Raw genomic sequence first — 19,576 nt, 5'->3', positions numbered from 1 at the left:
TGAGGATGGCATTGTGCCCCTGCCTACCGCCAACACTGAATTACCTTCATCTCCAGGTACAAGTCACAGAGGATTCGGAGAAAATTACTCTTCACAACACTACAATGGATTACACATGTTCCTTAGGACCTAAACTGGGCATGCAAGGGGGAGACCACATGCTGACTCTGAGCTTCCTTCTGATAGCCACACTGGTGACACCATGTACCCTCTGAAACATCAATTATTTGACTTTTAAAAAAATTTGGAATGTATTTGAAAACAATCAAAACCATGATCTTTGTTACAAAAAGGGGCCCTCTCGGGTCTCCACAATGATACTGAGTATGCTCGCAAGGGGTTCCCATTGTTAAGTCTTAAAACAAGCACCTTTAAAAGAAAAAAAAAAAAAACCTCAATCAACTACCATTTAACTTGTCTTAACGTTTCCTCACAAATGGTGAAAATACTAAAGTACACACTGTACTAATCCTGACTGTGGCCAATATTATACATGGGGAATGCTAAATTTAAAACATTTCTGGTTTTAAAAAATAAATCTAGAGCCGGGCGGTGGTGGCGCACGCCTTTAATCCCAGCACTCGGGAGGCAGAGGCAGGCGGATCTCTGTGAGTTCGAGACCAGCCTGGTCTACAAGAGCTAGTTCGAGGACAGGCTCCAAAACCACAGAGAAACCCTGTCTCGAAAACCAAAAAGTAAAAAAATAAATAAATCTAGACATTCATGTAGTTCTGCAGGTCTCTCTAGTAGGGCCGGTATCTAAGTTCCTGACTGTTCTCTCTGCAGGTCCAGGAGGGCACACAGGACCATGTCATGTTCCTCCACGAAAGCTAACTCGGTCCAAGATTCTGACAACTCTGAAGCCATATGTGCCTCCACCAGTGCTACCTCGGGTCATTTCTGCAGGACCACCACAGGCAGAAAGTCTGCCTACTCCTCGCTGCATGCCACCAGGGCAGCCTCACCAGGTGAAAATAGAGAGCCAGCTTGTGATGGTTATTCTCTGCCCACCCCTAAACACACACACACACACAGGAACACATAAAGCTGAGCAGGTCCCCTTTTAAGGTTCTCAAACTCTGGGCTTTGAATCAAACAGAAAGAAAGCAAAGGTTACACAATAACAGTAGTAACTGTGATAAAATTTCGCTGAGCAAACAAATATTTGGGGACTATAAATCAAGATCCTGGCATTAACATATTAGTTCTTCTAAAGTGAACAAAACTTAGTGACATTTTAATGAAAATTTACATCTCAAACTTTCCTTAAAGGTTGAAGAAACCAAGAAAGAAGAATTTCATCCTGAAAAGGATGACGATGGCATTGTGCCCATGTCTACCGCCAACACTGAATTACCTTCATCACCAGGTACAAGTCACAGAGGATTTGGAGAAAATTACACTTCACAACACTACAATGGATCACACACGTTCCTTAGGACGTACACTGTGCATGCAAGGGGAAGACCACATGCTGACTCTGAGCTTCTTCTTGGTAGCCACACTGGTGACACCATGTACCCTCGGAAACATTATTTATTTGACATTTAAAAAAATTTGGAATGTATTTGAAAACAATCAAAACCATGATCTTTGTTACAAGAAGGGGCGGTCTCGGTTCTCCACAATGATACTGAATATGCTCGCAAGGGGTACCCATTGTTAAGTCTTAAAACAAGCATCTTTAAAAGAAAAAAAAACTCAGTCAACTACCATTTAACTTGTTTTAATGTTTCTTCACAAATGGTGAAAATACTAAAGTACAAACAGTAATAATCACGATTTTGTGGCCAATATTATAAATGTGGAATTCTAAATTTAAAACATTTCTGGTTTTAAAAAATAAATCTGGTCATCCATGCAGCTCTGCAGGTCTCTCTAGTAGGCCCGGTATCTAAGTTTCTGACTGTTCTCTCTGCAGGTCCAGGAGGGCACACAGAACCATGTCATGTTCCTCCACGAAAGCTAACTCGGTCCAAGATTCTGACAACTCTGAAGCCATATGTGCCTCCACCAGTGCTACCTCGGGTCATTTCTGCAGGACCACCACAGGCAGAAAGTCCGCATCCTCCTCGCTGCATGCCACCAGGGCAGCCTCACCAGGTGAAAATAGAGAGCCAGCATGTAAAAGTTATTCTCTGCCCACCCCTAAACACACACACACACACACACACACACACACACACACATAAAGCTGAGCAGATCCACTTTTAAGGTTCTCAAACTCTGGGCTTTGAATCAAACAGAAAGGAAGCAAAGGTTACACAATATTAGTAGTTACAGTGATAAAATTTCACTGAGCAAACAAATATTTGGGGACTATAAATCAAGACCCTGACATTAAAATATAAGTTCTTCTAAAGTGAGTAAACTTAGTGACATTTTATTGAAAACTTACATCTCAAACTTTCCTTAAAGGTTGAAGAAACCAAGAAAGAAGAATTTCGTCCTGCAAAGGATGAGGATGGCATTGTGCCCCTGCCTACCGCCAACACTGAATTACCTTCATCTCCAGGTACAAGTTACAGAGGATTCGGAGAAAATTACTCTTCACAACACTACAATGGATTACACATGTTCCTTAGGACCTAAACTGGGCATGCAAGGGGGAGACCACATGCTGACTCTGAGCTTCCTTCTGATAGCCACACTGGTGACACCATGTACCCTCTGAAACATCATTTATTTGACTTTTAAAAAAATTTGGAATGTATTTGAAAACAATCAAAACCATGATCTTTGTTACAAAAAGGGGCCCTCTCGGGTCTCCACAATGATACTGAATATGCTCGCAAGGGGTTCCCATTGTTAAGTCTTAAAACAACATCTTTAAAAGAAGAAAAAAAAACCTCAATCAACTACCATTTAACTTGTCTTAATGTTTCCTCACAAATGGTGAAAATACTAAAGTACACACTGTAATAATTCTGACTGTTTCCAATATTATACATGAGGAATGCTAAATTTAAAACATTTCTGGTTTTAAAAAATAAATCTAGACATCCATGTAGTTCTGCAGGTCTCTCTAGTAGGGCCAGTATCTAAGTTCCTGACTGTTCTCTCTGCAGGTCCAGGAGGGCACACAGGACCATGTCATGTTCCTCCACGAAAGCTAACTCGGTCCAAGATTCTGACAACTCTGAAGCCATATGTGCCTCCACCAGTGCTACCTCGGGTCATTTCTGCAGGACCACCACAGGCAGAAAGTCTGCCTACTCCTCGCTGCATGCCACCAGGGCAGCCTCACCAGGTGAAAATAGAGAGCCAGCTTGTGATGGTTATTCTCTGCCCACCCCTAAACACACACACACACACACACACACACACACACAGGAACACATAAAGCTGAGCAGGTCCCCTTTTAAGGTTCTCAAACTCTGGGCTTTGAATCAAACAGAAAGGAAGCAAAGGTTACACATTAACAGTAGTTACAGTGATAAAATTTCGCTAAGCAAAGAAATATTTAGGGAATATAAATCAAGACCCTGGCATTAACAGATAAGTTCTTCTAAAGTGAGTAAACTTAGTGACATTTTAATGAAAACTTACATCTCAAACTTTCCTTAAAGGTTGAGGAAACCAAGAAAGAAGAATTTCGTCCTGCAAAGGATGAGGATGGCATTGTGCCCCTGCCTACCGCCAACACTGAATTACCTTCATCACCAGGTACAAGTCACAGAGGTGACACTTTTCAGGATTTGGAGAAAATTACACTTCACGACACCACAATGGATCACACACGTTCTAAAGGACTTACACAGGGCATGCAAGGGGAAGACCACATGCTGCCTCTGAGCTTCTTCTTGGTAGCCACACTGGTGACACCATGTACCCTCGGAAACATTATTTATTTGACATTTAAAAAAAATTGGAATGTATTTGAAAACAATCAAAACCATGATCTTTGTTACAAGAAGGGGCCCTCTCGGTTCTCCACAATGATACTGAGTATGCTCGCAAGGGGTACCCATTGTTAAGTCTGAAAACAAGCATCTTTAAAAGAAAAAAAAAACTCAGTCAACTACCATTTAACTTGTTTTAATGTTTCTTACCAATGGTGAAAATACTAAAGTACAAACAGTAATAATCATGATTTTGTGGCCAATATTATAAATGTGAAATTCTAAATTTAAAACATTTCTGGTTTTAAAAAATAAATCTGGTCATCCATGCAGCTCTGCAGGTCTCTCTAGTAGGGCCGGTATCTAAGTTTCTGACTGTTCTCTCTGCAGGTCCAGGAGGGCACACAGAACCATGTCATGTTCCTCCACGAAAGCTAACTCGGTCCAAGATTCTGACAACTCTGAAGCCATATGTGCCTCCACCAGTGCTACCTCGGGTCATTTCTGCAGGACCACCACAGGCAGAAAGTCCGCATCCTCCTCGCTGCATGCCACCAGGGCAGCCTCACCAGGTGAAAATAGAGAGCCAGCTTGTAAAAGTTATACTCTGCCCACCCCTAAACACACACACACACACACACACACACACACACACACACACACAAACACATAAAGCTGAGCAGGTCCCCTTTTAAGGTTCTCAAACTCTGGGCTTTGAATCAAACAGAAAGGAAGCAAAGGTTACACAATAACAGTAGTTACAGTGATAAAATTTCACTGAGCAAACAAATATTTGGGGACTATAAATCAAGACCCTGGCATTAAAAGATAAGTTCTTCTAAAGTGAGTAAACTTAGTGACATTTTATTGAAAACTTACATCTCAAACATTCCTTAAAGGTTGAAGAAACCAAGAAAGAAGAATTTCGTCCTGCAAAGGATGAGGATGGCATTGTGCCCCTGCCTACCGCCAACACTGAATTACCTTCATCTCCAGGTACAAGTCACAGAGGATTCGGAGAAAATTACTCTTCACAACACTACAATGGATTACACATGTTCCTTAGGACCTAAACTGGGCATGCAAGGGGGAGACCACATGCTGACTCTGAGCTTCCTTCTGATAGCCACACTGGTGACACCATGTACCCTCTGAAACATCAATTATTTGACTTTTAAAAAAATTTGGAATGTATTTGAAAACAATCAAAACCATGATCTTTGTTACAAAAAGGGGCCCTCTCGGGTCTCCACAATGATACTGAGTATGCTCGCAAGGGGTTCCCATTGTTAAGTCTTAAAACAAGCACCTTTAAAAGAAAAAAAAAAAAAACCTCAATCAACTACCATTTAACTTGTCTTAACGTTTCCTCACAAATGGTGAAAATACTAAAGTACACACTGTACTAATCCTGACTGTGGCCAATATTATACATGGGGAATGCTAAATTTAAAACATTTCTGGTTTTAAAAAATAAATCTAGAGCCGGGCGGTGGTGGCGCACGCCTTTAATCCCAGCACTCGGGAGGCAGAGGCAGGCGGATCTCTGTGAGTTCGAGACCAGCCTGGTCTACAAGAGCTAGTTCGAGGACAGGCTCCAAAACCACAGAGAAACCCTGTCTCGAAAACCAAAAAGAAAAAAAATAAATAAATCTAGACATTCATGTAGTTCTGCAGGTCTCTCTAGTAGGGCCGGTATCTAAGTTCCTGACTGTTCTCTCTGCAGGTCCAGGAGGGCACACAGGACCATGTCATGTTCCTCCACGAAAGCTAACTCGGTCCAAGATTCTGACAACTCTGAAGCCATATGTGCCTCCACCAGTGCTACCTCGGGTCATTTCTGCAGGACCACCACAGGCAGAAAGTCTGCCTACTCCTCGCTGCATGCCACCAGGGCAGCCTCACCAGGTGAAAATAGAGAGCCAGCTTGTGATGGTTATTCTCTGCCCACCCCTAAACACACACACACACACAGGAACACATAAAGCTGAGCAGGTCCCCTTTTAAGGTTCTCAAACTCTGGGCTTTGAATCAAACAGAAAGAAAGCAAAGGTTACACAATAACAGTAGTAACTGTGATAAAATTTCGCTGAGCAAACAAATATTTGGGGACTATAAATCAAGATCCTGGCATTAACATATTAGTTCTTCTAAAGTGAACAAAACTTAGTGACATTTTAATGAAAATTTACATCTCAAACTTTCCTTAAAGGTTGAAGAAACCAAGAAAGAAGAATTTCATCCTGAAAAGGATGACGATGGCATTGTGCCCATGTCTACCGCCAACACTGAATTACCTTCATCACCAGGTACAAGTCACAGAGGATTTGGAGAAAATTACACTTCACAACACTACAATGGATCACACACGTTCCTTAGGACGTACACTGTGCATGCAAGGGGAAGACCACATGCTGACTCTGAGCTTCTTCTTGGTAGCCACACTGGTGACACCATGTACCCTCGGAAACATTATTTATTTGACATTTAAAAAAATTTGGAATGTATTTGAAAACAATCAAAACCATGATCTTTGTTACAAGAAGGGGCGGTCTCGGTTCTCCACAATGATACTGAATATGCTCGCAAGGGGTACCCATTGTTAAGTCTTAAAACAAGCATCTTTAAAAGAAAAAAAAACTCAGTCAACTACCATTTAACTTGTTTTAATGTTTCTTCACAAATGGTGAAAATACTAAAGTACAAACAGTAATAATCACGATTTTGTGGCCAATATTATAAATGTGGAATTCTAAATTTAAAACATTTCTGGTTTTAAAAAATAAATCTGGTCATCCATGCAGCTCTGCAGGTCTCTCTAGTAGGCCCGGTATCTAAGTTTCTGACTGTTCTCTCTGCAGGTCCAGGAGGGCACACAGAACCATGTCATGTTCCTCCACGAAAGCTAACTCGGTCCAAGATTCTGACAACTCTGAAGCCATATGTGCCTCCACCAGTGCTACCTCGGGTCATTTCTGCAGGACCACCACAGGCAGAAAGTCCGCATCCTCCTCGCTGCATGCCACCAGGGCAGCCTCACCAGGTGAAAATAGAGAGCCAGCATGTAAAAGTTATTCTCTGCCCACCCCTAAACACACACACACACACACACACACACACACACACACACACACACATAAAGCTGAGCAGATCCACTTTTAAGGTTCTCAAACTCTGGGCTTTGAATCAAACAGAAAGGAAGCAAAGGTTACACAATATCAGTAGTTACAGTGATAAAATTTCACTGAGCAAACAAATATTTGGGGATTATAAATCAAGACCCTGACATTAAAATATAAGTTCTTCTAAAGTGAGTAAACTTAGTGACATTTTATTGAAAACTTACATCTCAAACTTTCCTTAAAGGTTGAAGAAACCAAGAAAGAAGAATTTCGTCCTGCAAAGGATGAGGATGGCATTGTGCCCCTGCCTACCGCCAACACTGAATTACCTTCATCTCCAGGTACAAGTTACAGAGGATTCGGAGAAAATTACTCTTCACAACACTACAATGGATTACACATGTTCCTTAGGACCTAAACTGGGCATGCAAGGGGGAGACCACATGCTGACTCTGAGCTTCCTTCTGATAGCCACACTGGTGACACCATGTACCCTCTGAAACATCATTTATTTGACTTTTAAGAAAATTTGGAATGTATTTGAAAACAATCAAAACCATGATCTTTGTTACAAAAAGGGGCCCTCTCGGGTCTCCACAATGATACTGAATATGCTCGCAAGGGGTTCCCATTGTTAAGTCTTAAAACAAGCATCTTTAAAAGAAGAAAAAAAAACCTCAATCAACTACCATTTAACTTGTCTTAATGTTTCCTCACAAATGGTGAAAATACTAAAGTACACACTGTAATAATCCTGACTGTTTCCAATATTATACATGAGGAATGCTAAATTTAAAACATTTCTGGTTTTAAAAAATAAATCTAGACATCCATGTAGTTCTGCAGGTCTCTCTAGTAGGGCCAGTATCTAAGTTCCTGACTGTTCTCTCTGCAGGTCCAGGAGGGCACACAGGACCATGTCATGTTCCTCCACGAAAGCTAACTCGGTCCAAGATTCTGACAACTCTGAAGCCATATGTGCCTCCACCAGTGCTACCTCGGGTCATTTCTGCAGGACCACCACAGGCAGAAAGTCTGCCTACTCCTCGCTGCATGCCACCAGGGCAGCCTCACCAGGTGAAAATAGAGAGCCAGCTTGTGATGGTTATTCTCTGCCCACCCCTAAACACACACACACACACACACACACACACACACACACACACACACAGGAACACATAAAGCTGAGCAGGTCCCCTTTTAAGGTTCTCAAACTCTGGGCTTTGAATCAAACAGAAAGAAAGCAAAGGTTACACAATAACAGTAGTAACTATGATAAAATTTCGCTGAGCAAACAAATATTTGGGGACTATAAATCAAGATCCTGGCATTAACATATAAGTTCTTCTAAAGTGAACAAAACTTAGTGACATTTTAATGAAAATTTACATCTCAAACTTTCCTTAAAGGTTGAAGAAACCAAGAAAGAAGAATTTCATCCTGAAAAAGATGAGGATGGCATTTTGCCCATGTCTAACGCCAACACGGAATTACCTTCATCTCCAGGTACAAGTCACAGAAGATTCGGAGAAAATTACACTTCACAACACTACAATGTATCACACACGTTCCTTAGGACCTACACTGGGTATGCAAGGGGAAGACCACATGCTGTCTCTGAGGTTCCCCTTGGTAGCCACACTGGTGACACCATGTACCCTCTGAAATATTATTTATTTGACTGTTAAAAAAAATTCGAATGTGTTTGAAAACAATCAAAACCATGATCTTTGTTACAAGAAGGGGCCCTCTAGGTTCTCCACAATGATACTGAGTATGCTCGCAAGGGGTTCCCATTGTTAAGTCTTAAAACAAGCATCTTTAAAAGAAGAAAAAAAAAACTCAATCAACTACCATTTAACTTGTTTTAATGTTTCTTCACAAATTATGAAAATACTAAAGTACACACAGTAATAATCATGATTTTGTGGCCAATATTATAAATGTGGAATTCTAAATTTAAAACATTTCTGGTTTTAAAAAATAAATCTGGTCATCCATGCAGCTCTGCAGGTCTCTCTAGTAGGGCCGGTATCTAAGTTCCTGACTGTTCTCTCTGCAGGTCCAGGAGGGCCCACAGGACCATGTCATGTTCCTCCTCGAAAGCTAACTCGGTCCAAGATTCTGACAACTCTGAAGCCATATGTGCCTCCACCAGTGCTACCTCGGGTCATTTCTGCAGGACCACCACAGGCAGAAAGTCCGCATCTTCCTCACTGCATGCCACCAGGGCAGCCTCACCAGGTGAAAATAGAGAGCCAGCTTGTGAAGGTTATTCTCTGCCCACCCCTAAACACACACACACACACACACACACACACACACACACACACACACACACACAGAGCTGAGCAGGTCCCCTTTTAAGGTTCTCAAACTCTGGGCTTTGAATCAAACAGAAAGGAAGCAAAGGTTACACAATAAAATTAGTTACAGTGATAAAATTTCACTGAGCAAACAAATACTTAGGGACTATAAATCAAGACCCTGGCATTAAAAGATAAGTTTTTCGAAAGTGAGTAAACTTAGTGACATTTTAATGAAAACTTACATCTCAAACTTTCCTTAAAGGTTGAAGAAACCAAGAAAGAAGAATTTCGTCCTGCAAAGGATGAGGATGGCATTGTGCCCCTGCCTACCGCCAACACTGAATTACCTTCATCTCCAGGTACAAGTCACAGAGGATTCAGAGAAAATTACACTTCACAACACTACAATGGATCACAAACGTTCCTTAGGACCTACACTGGGCATGCAAGGGGGAGTCCACATGCTGACTCTGAGCTTCCTCCTGGTGGCCACACTGGTGACACCATGTACCCTCTGAAACATTATTTATTTGATATTTAAAAAAAATTTGATTCTATTTGAAAACATTCACAACCATAAATATTTTTACAAGAAGGGGCCCTCTCGGGTCTCTACTATGATTCTGAGTATGCTCACATACTCAGTATCATATTGTTAAGTTTTAAAACAAGCATCTCTAAAAGAAAAAAACAAGACTCAATCAACTAACATTTAACTTGTTTTAATGTTTCTTTACAAATGGTGAAAATACTAAAGTACACACAGTAATAATCATGACTTGTAGCCAACATTATACATGGGGAATTCGAAATTTAAAACATTTCTGGCTTTAAAAAAAAATTTGGACATCCATGTAGTTCTGTAGGTCTCTCTAGTAGGGCCGGTGTCTTAGTTTCTGACTGTTCTCTCTGCAGGTCCAGGAGGGCCCACAGGACCATGTCATGTTCCTCCACGAAAGCTAACTCGGTCCAAGATTCTGACAACTCTGAAGCCATATGTGCCTCCACCAGTGCTACCTCGGGTCATTTCTGCAGGACCACCACAGGCAGAAAGTCCGCATCCTCCTCGCTGCATGCCACCAGGGCAGCCACATCAGGTGAAATCAGAGGTCCAGCTTGTGGAGGTTATTCTCTGCCCACCCCTAAACACAAACAAATACAGTCACACGAACTAATAAAGCTGAGCAGGTCCCCTTTTAAGGTTCTCAAACTCTGGGCTTTGAATCAAACAGAAAGGAAGCAAAGGTTACAAAATAACAGTAGGAACAGTGAAAAAATTTCGCTAAGCAAACAAATATTTGGGGACTACAAATCAAGACCCTGGCATTAACATATAAGTTCTTCTAAAGTGAATAGAATTTAGTGACATTTTAATGAAAATTTACATCTCAACCTTTCCATAAAGGTTGAAGAAACCAAGAAAGAAGAATTTCGTCCTGCAAAGGATGACGATGGCATTGTGCCCCTGCCTACCGCCAACACTGAATTACCTTCATCTCCAGGTACACACAAAGGATTCGGAGAAAATTACACTTCACAACACTACAATGGATCACACATGTTCCTTAGGACATACACTGGGCATGCAAGGGGAAGACCACACGGTGACTCTGAGCTTCCTCTTGGTAGCCACACTGGTGACACAATGTACCCTCTGAAACATTATTTATTTGACAGTTAAAAAAAATTGGAATGTATTTGAAAACAATCAAAACCATGATCTTTGTAACAAGAAGGGGCCCTCTAGGTTCTCCACAATGATACTGAGTATGCTCACAAGGGGTTCCCATTGTTAAGTCTTAAAACAAGCATCTTTAAAAGAAAAAATAAATTCAGTCAACTAACATTTAACATATTTTAATGTTTCCTCACAAATGGTGAAAACACTAAAGTACACACAGTAATAATCATGATTTTGTGGCCAATATTATAAATGTGGAATTCTAAATTTAAAACATTTCTGGTTTTAAAAAATAAATCTGGTCATCCATGCAGCTCTGCAGGTCTCTCTAGTAGGGCCGGTATCTAAGTTCCTGACTAATCTCTCTGCAGGTCCAGGAGGGCACACAGGACCATGTCATGTTCCTCCTCGAAGGCTAACTCGGTCCAAGATTCTGACAACTCTGAAGCCATATGTGCCTCCACCAGTGCTACCTCGGGTCATTTCTGCAGGACCACCACAGGCAGAAATTTCGCATTCTCCTCGCTGCATGCCACCAGGGCAGCCTCACCAGGTAAAAACAGAGAGCCACCTTGTGAAGGTTATTCTCTGCCCACCCCTAAACACACACACACACACACACATAAAGCTGAGCAGGTCCCCTTTTAAGGTTCTCATACACCGGGCTTTGAATCAAACAGAAAGGAAGCAAAGGTTACACAATAACAGTAGTAACAGTGATAAAATTTCGCTGAGCAAACAAATATTTGGGGACTATTAATCAAGACCCTGGCATTAACAGATAAGTTTTTCTAAAGTGAATAAAACTTAGTGACATTTTAATGAAAACTTACATCTCAAACTTTCCTTAAAGGTTGAAGAAACCAAGAAAGAAGAATTTCGTCCTGCAAAGGATGAGGATGTCATTGTGCCCCTGCCTACCGCCAACACTGAATTACCTTCATCTCCAGGTACAAGTCACAGAGGATTTGGAGAAAATTACTATTTAAAACACTACAATTGATCACACACTTTCCTTAGGATGTACACTGGTGTTGCAAGGGGGAGACCACATTCTGACTCTGAGCTTCCTCCTGTTAGCCACACTGGTGACACCATGTATCTTCTGAAACATTATTTATTCGACATTAAAAAAAATTTGGAATGTTTTTGAAAATATTCACAACCATAAATTTTTTTAAAAGAAGGGGCTCACTCGGTTCTCCACAATGATACTGAGTATGCTCACAAGGGGTTCCCATTGTTAAGTCTTAAAACAAGCATCTTTAAAAGGAAAAAAAAAAATCAATCAACTAACATTTAACTTGTTTTAATGTTTCTTTACAAATGGTGAAAATACTAAAGTACACACAGTAATAATCATGAATTGTAGCCAACATTATACATGGGGAATTCTAAATTTAAAAAATTTCTGGCTTTAAAAAAAAATCTGGACATCCATGTAGTTCTGTAGGTTTCTCTAGTAGGGCCGGTGTCTTAGTTTCTGACTGTTCTCTCTGCAGGTCCAGGAGGGCCCACAGGACCATGTCATGTTCCTCCACGAAAGCTAACTCGGTCCAAGATTCTGACAACTCTGAAGCCATATGTGCCTCCACCAGTGCTACCTCGGGTCATTTCTGCAGGACCACCACAGGCAGAAAGTCCGCATCCTCCTCGCTGCATGCCACCAGGGCAGCCTCATCAGGTGAAAACAGAGAGCCAGCTAGTGAAGGTTATTCTCTACCCACCCCTAAACACACACACACACACACACACACACACAAACACACACACACACACAATGCTGAGCGGGTCCCCTTTTAAGGTTCTCAAACTCTGGGCTTTGAATCAAACAGAAAGGAAGCCAATGTTACACAATAACTTTAGTTACAGTGGTAAAATTTCACTGAGCAAACAAACATTTGGGGACCATAAATCAAGACCCTGGCATTAAAAGATAAGTTCTTCTAAAGTGAATAAAACTTAGTGACATTTTAATGAAAACTTAAATCTCAAACTTTCCTTAAAGGTTGAAGTAACCAAGAAAGAAGAATTTCATCCTGCAAAGGATGAGAATGGCATTGTTCCCCTGCCTACCGCCAACACTGAATTACCTTCGTCACCAGGTACAAGTCACAGAGGTGACACTCTTCAGGATTCAGAGAAAATCAAACTTCATGACACCACAATGGATCACATACGTTCTTTAGGACTTACACTGAGCATGGACGGGGAGGCCACATGCTGACTCTGAGCTTCCTCATGGTAGCCACACTGGAGACAACATGGACCCTCTGCAACATTCATTATTTGACAGATAAAAAAAATTGGACTGTATTTGAAAACATTCACAACCATGAATTTTGTTACAAGAAGGGGCCCTATTGGTTCTTCAAAATGATACTGAGTTTGCTCACAAGGGGTTCCCATTGTTAAGTCTTAAAACAAGCATTTGTAAAAGAAAAAAAAAACTTAGTCATCTACCATTTAACTTGTTTTAATGTTTCTTCACAAATGGTGAAAATACTAAAGTACACACAGTAATAATCATGACTTGTGGCCAACATTATAAATGTGGAATTCTAAATTAAAAACATTTTCCGGTTTTAAAAAATAAATCTGGTCATCCATGCAGCTCTGCAGGTCTCTGTAGTAGGGCCGGTATCTAAGTTCCTGACTGTTCTCTCTGCAGGTCCAGGAGGGCACACAGGACCATGTCATGTTCCTCCACCAACGCTAACTCGGTCCAAAATTCTGACAACTCTGAAGCCATATGTGCCTCCACCTGTGCTACCTCGGGTCATTTCTACAGGACCACCACAGGCAAAAAGTCTGCATCCTCCTCGCTGCATACCACCAGGGCAGCCTCACCAGGTGAAAATAGAGAGCCAGCTTGTGAAGGTTATTCTCTGCCCACCCCTTAACACACACACACACACACACACACACACACACACACACACACACACACACACAAACAAACATAAAGCTGAGCAGGTCCCCTTTTAAGGTTCTCATACTCTGGGCTTTGAATCAAACAGAAAGGAAGCAAAGGTTACACAATAACAGTAGTTACAGTGTTAAAATTTCACTGAGCAAACAAACATTTGGGGACTATAAATCAAGACCCTGGCATTAAAAGATAAGTTCTTCTAAAGTGAGTAAACTTAGTGACATTTTAATGAAAACTTACATCTCAAACTTTCCTTAAAGGTTGAAGAAACCAAGAAAGAAGAATTTCGTCCTGCAAAGGATGAGGATGGCATTGTGCCCCTGCCTACCGCCAACACTGAATTACCTTCATCTCCAGGTACAAGTCACAGAGGATTCGGAGAAAATTACTCTTTACAACACTACAATGGATTACACATGTTCCTTAGGACCTACACTGGGCATGCAAGGGGAAGACCACATGCTGACTCTGAGCTTCCTCCTGGTAGCCACACTGGTGACACAATGTATCCTCTGAAACATTATTTATTTGACAGTTAAAAAAAATTCAAATGTATTTGAAAACAATCAAAACCATGATCTTTGTTACAAGAAGGGGCCCTCTAGGTTCTCCACAATGATACTGAGTATGCTCGCAAGGGGTTCCCATTGTTAAGTCTTAAAACAAGCATCTTTAAAAGAAAATAAATTTCAGTCAACTACCATTTAACTTGTTTTAATGTTTCTTCACAAATGATGAAAATACTAAAGTACACACAGTAAAAATCATGACTTCGTGGCCAACATTATAAATGTGGAATTCTAAATTAAAAACATTTTCGGGTTTTAAAAGATAAATCTGTTCATCCATGCAGCTCTGCAGGTCTCTCTAGTAGGGCCGGTATCTAAGTTCCTGACTGTTCTCTCTGCAGGTCCAGGAGGGCACACAGGACCATGTCATGTTCCTCCACCAAAGCTAACTCGTTCCAATATTCGGACAACTCTGAAGTCATATGTGCCTCCACCACTGCTACCTCGGAACAGTTCTCCAGGACCACCATGGTCCATATGGACACCTCTTCTTCCTTGCATGCCACCACTGCCGCCTTGGCCGCTATCACATCCCGGAGGTTGGAAGGGTTGCGGGAGGAAGCCCTCAGGTTTGGGGCCTTTCCCTGGTTGCATTCTGTTCTCCAGTTCATTTTCTGAGTTCCACATACCTGCATGGGACATGGCCAATTTCCTGCTCATTGCTGGACATTTCCTCCTCCACATGGGTGTCCCTAAGTAGCCCCAGTGTTTTCATGGGATGAAGCCCCTTTGTCTCCTCCAATGCCTCCCATGCAATCCATGGGTCCTTTGGAACCTCATGAGCTATTATGACCTCCACGGAGCAGTGGTGGCATCCCTCTCCCCTTACGAGGTGTCATGGCACTCCACATGCTATTCTTTGGAGATTTCTTTCGCGCATGAGAAGCTTTAAGTATTCTTCCTTGAAAATCCTTTCCATCCAACCATTCCACAGCAGCCTTGGCAGTTGGCAGATCTTCATAGGCCACCGTGTCATCCCCTTTAGGCCTTCCTCTCTCCTTATCCAAATAGATGTGGATCATGGGATGCCCAGTTCTCTTGTTCATCTTAACAACCCCACACTGCTTACCGAAGTCTGCCAGATCATCCAAAGTCACATTGTCATTTAAACCTTGCACATAAATTGCACTGTTGTCAGAATCCTCATCAGGATCTATAGGAAGGCCTAGATCAGGACCTGGTCCTTCATCCATGGGTCCACCAGGCTTATTGATGCCACCTTGGTCTCTAATGCCCATTCCACTGCATCCTCCTCCCTGCCCACCTCTGCTCATGCCTCCATGATTAAATCCCCTTCTTCTCCTCTCCCGGTTATTAGGGCCACTCATGCTCTGCTTCTCTCCTGGTTGGAAAATCCTCCAGACTCCTGCCCCCGATACCATGTGGTGTGGTCCTGTCGGAATGAACTCTGATCCCTGTAGCTGCTGCTCTGTTGGCTATATTGACTTGGAGCCTGGCTGTAGGATCCAGTCTAAGGGGGGTAACTAATGGGAGGCTGCTGCCCATAGCTGCTTTGTTGACCATAGCTACTCTGCTGTCCATAGTTGCTAGGTTTCTCATAGATGTTCTGTTGAGATTAACTGCTCTGATCATAACTAGTTGGTTGTGAAGAGGAAGATAGGATGTGTAGCATAAGATGTGTAGGAGGATAGGGTGGAGGTGCAGTGACTGGCTGCATGGGGTAGCTCCCAGGTGCTTGGGGATATCTGTAATTACTCTGTCCATACCCTAGGCTGTGCTGGTTATAAACCCCTGTGATAGATTGAGGTTGACTAGTCTCAGTGGGCTCGTTTGCATCCTGTGGTCTTGCAGGTGCAGCGGCCGTTGCTGGCTGCTGGCCATAGGCTGGGTAGGCAGGCTGGGTGACATATGCAGACTGAGATGCACAAGGTTCTTGGGTTGTGGTGACTGGAGCAGTGGTGGTGTCATGAGCACCAGTGCCACATCCTTGAACAGTCTGGCTGTATGACTGGGGGCAGTTGGAGTGGTATCACCAGTGGGAGGCTGTCCATAAGAAGTCACATATTCAGTCTGCCTGTAGGTGGCAGTGCTCTCAGCTGATATCAGTAGGCTGTCCATAGGTTCCATAGCTTTGTTTCCCATAGGCCTGGGTGGTCTGTGCATATCCTTGAGTTTGCTGGGCTGTGTAAGCACTGTAGCCCTGCTGGGCTGCAGCTTGGCTGTAGGTACTGTAATCCGTGGACACCATTTTCTCTCCTTCCTCCTCATTCACTCTTCCTCGGCAACATTCTGACCCTGTTCTTGAAACATGCTTCTAAGAGAACACAAGTGTGATAGCTTCACTACTGATCAGGAATCTGCTCTTGTTCATGTGCCAGGTGACGCTTTCGACCCTCAGAGTGCTAATGAGGATTTCAGTGCTACCAGTCCAGCTGAATACACCCACTATGCAACTCACTCCAAGGTTCTGCCACTTTGGGAAGCAACAATGGCACTGCTGATGATAACCACCGGAATATGGTTTTTGAAATTTGTATCAACAGTGATGATGTGGGTATTCAACCTAATTTAACATGTGACATGCATTAAAATGAGTTTAACAAGGTAAGTTAGACCACAGCAGTGGTTTAAAATAGATGATGACTTATGCACTAGAAACCCAATTCTCTTTGGCACCAATACATATCATAACTAAATTTTGTGCTATATATAGGACTCTTTAGCTATTACCTAAAACTAGAAAAAATGCTTATCTTTTCCAATCATATTGAAAATACATCTAACATGAAACTTGTATTGTCTGAATGGCTAAGCAGAGAAATGTAACTGTTAGATATTAGTTTCTATTTTTCTCTGTCCATAAACTGTGACTTATGTGGATAGCATCATTTTGGAAATAAACACCCCCAAAGAAGCAACATGTGAGAATAAAACCAATGAAATAAGGCTCCACATTGTCACCACTTCTCAAATACAATGGCATTCCTTGTGACATGATACTACATAAGATTCTACTGGTGATGCCTCTGTTATTGCTCATCCTGACACTGCCACAAATGATGTTCTTGATACTACTGATAATTCTTGCTTTTCTTTTTAGTTGCTGCTGAAGCCTATGAGGAGCAATGTCAACAACATAAATTTTCTAAAATATTCCTGAAATTGTCAATGTTTGATGTTAAATATTTCTTGATACCATATATACTGATTTCACTATATAATGTTTTTTCATTAAAATGTTTTAAAAATTTTTTAAACTGTTTCTTGGTATTGTACAAACTGTTGACATGATGTCTTGGTGACATGTTTAAGGAGAAAGCTTCTATAATACCTATCAGAGATAGAACAGATAGTGGCATATCAAATCAGACAGACCAGGAACAGATGTTGGCTGAACACCTGACTATGAAAGAAGAAAAAGGAGAGGCAGAGGGAGAGAGACAGAGGAGGAGACACAGAAAGAGGGAGAGGAACATAGAGAGAGGAGGAGACAGAGAGATAGGTTTAGAAAGAGAATGAGAAGCTGGGGTAGGGATTCTTCTGAAAGAGAGGAAGGTCAGGGGAGGGCAGGAGGGAAGAAGATCTAGAACACTAGCATGGACTTTGAACTGTACAGCAGGTACTTGTGCTACTGAAGGAGCCTAGAGGCCGGTCTGTACCTTATTATGGTAATAGACACCACAGGCAGCCAATATTCCCTACTTCCAGTGATAAGAGAAATGACACCTTTGGGTAGAGGATCAAGCTTCACAAGTTTTTAAGCGATGTTGGCTTTTATCTATCCTCCAAAAATCCTCCAAAGTCCAGGTTGAGCCCCTTTCTGGGTATCTGAGCCTGCCATTACAGTTTTAGGAACTGGAGTTCAATAATAGGCGTCAATGAATTTTAGTGGATTTTCTAAATCACAGACCAGCCTTGTTGAGGTTTCCATACTCAACTCTAACATAAGTAAAAAGCACCGCCCAAACTACTCTATTGGCCTTAAAATCCAAAGAGTTAAAGTGTGGCTGCTTATGTGAATTTCCTTTTTCTGTATTTTTATGGCATCCCATCCCCCAGCACACATTAAGAAAAGTCCCTCATTGAGGGTGGGGCCTTAAGAACCCCTTCCTGTGTGTGATGATCATTGTGTCCTTGACACCATTTTACAGAAACCATCTACAACCTCTGCCTCTTTCTTCCAGAGTAGTCCCTGAACCTTGGAGGGTGTTGTAGTTCAGAGGTCTTGCTGAGGTCTGAGAACTGCACAGTTATGCTTTCTCTAAACTTTGGCCAGGTGTGAGTCTATGCATTCACCAGAGCCCTTTGACTAAAGAAACATCTTTCATTAGGGATCACAGTTGCTCGATACTCACCTTACTAGACCTGGATGGAGGTGGGTGGGCCTTGTACTTCCCACAGGGCAGGGAACCCTGATTGCTCTTTGGGCTGACGAGGGAGGGGGACTTGATTGGGGGAGGGGGAGGGAAATGGGAGGCGGTGGTGGGGAAGAGACAGAAATCATTAATAAATAAGGAAATAAATTAATTAACATAAAAGAAGTTGCTCAAATGTATAGGTGTCAGCAAGAGTACGTAGAAGGCAGCTTGATTCTATGTAAGTTTAACAAAACAACAACAGAGGGCCTGTTGTGTGGATTCAACACATCAGTGATTAACTCAGGGTCACCAATACTTCTTCAGTGTGCCATTAAGGAAAGAAATAAAAGCACTTCCACTGGGATTCATTTCCAGATTTGAATTTTCTACATGTTCCCTGTCTTCCCTTCTTTGTCTGTTGCATGAATCTAAATCTGTGCCTTTCTGAAGAAGTCTGTCTGTCCCTGTGCTTGTTTTCTTGTATGAGTCTATGTCTGTCCCTACATCTGTCCTTGTGTGTAAATGTGTGTGTCTGCCCCTTTTGTTGCTCATTCTTTTATTGAATTTCCCCATAAGAATCACCTGGGGAAGGAGTGGGATACTTTACAGAATCATTTGTGAGGTCTTACAAGGGATGAAGGTAATAACTGCAACTGATCCCAACTAACCCAGACAACAAAAAACATTACAAACACCATGTTTGCCCAGTAATGCTGCTGTGTTCAATTGTTTTGGTGGATATTCATTTGAGTGTTTTCAACTTCTATGTTTGCTGTTTTATATAAACGATAAACATTTGTTC

The 19,576-nt window shown here is 41.9% G+C and overlaps 1 pseudogene; it reads right to left on the bottom strand.

Annotated features, from left to right (window-relative positions):
- Positions 1-14,821: 14,821 nt before the first annotated feature.
- Positions 14,822-16,664, bottom strand: LOC121459262 (annotated as a pseudogene).
- Between the last annotated feature and the right edge of the window lie 2,912 nt (positions 16,665-19,576).

The sequence above is a fragment of the Microtus oregoni genome, unplaced genomic scaffold (genome assembly GCF_018167655.1).
Source record: "Microtus oregoni isolate MIOR12 unplaced genomic scaffold, Mior012 000019F_ref0000042, whole genome shotgun sequence".
In the NCBI taxonomy this organism is placed as follows: Eukaryota; Metazoa; Chordata; class Mammalia; order Rodentia; family Cricetidae; genus Microtus; species Microtus oregoni.
Note: the sequence above shows the minus strand (reverse complement) of the source record. Positions and strands in the feature narration are given on the sequence as shown.